Source organism: Orycteropus afer, unplaced genomic scaffold (assembly GCF_000298275.1).
Source record: "Orycteropus afer afer isolate SDZICR_OR568_19922 unplaced genomic scaffold, OryAfe1.0 scaffold00026, whole genome shotgun sequence".
NCBI lineage: Eukaryota > Metazoa > Chordata > Mammalia > Tubulidentata > Orycteropodidae > Orycteropus > Orycteropus afer.
The window spans coordinates 11399331-11399820 of NW_006921613.1; positions in this window are offsets into that span (position 1 = coordinate 11399331).

The window sequence follows — 490 nt, forward strand, 5'->3', positions numbered from 1 at the left end:
GCCACAGGTGTGCATTTAATTCCAGACCTGAAGGGCAGCTAGGGACCATAGTCTCAGTGGTTCCACCAGGCTCTATCAGACCAGCAAACCTGGTCCCCCTTATTTTTTTCCAAATGATTTTGAGTTTTGTTTCACATTGTTCTCCTTCTCTATACAGGATCTCCTACATAAAGCCCCCTCCAAGTGGTTGACAATGGTAGCCAGGCACCATCTACTTCTTCTGGTCTGATAGTCATATAGGCTGCGGATCACATGGTGTACCAGTTGCTAGGACTAATTGTTTCCATGAATCTTTGGTTTTCTTCATTCTTCTTTGCTCTGAATGAGGCGAGACACGTTGTTGCAGAAGTCTTTAGAAGCACATAAAAATTTAATTTTTAGAAGTTATTCATCTCGTTTCTCTTCTGTTGTTTGTGCATTTTGGGTTATGCTTGATAGTCTATTTATGCCATATATTAGGGCCCCTAAATTTGCCCCTAGTTTTTCCTTG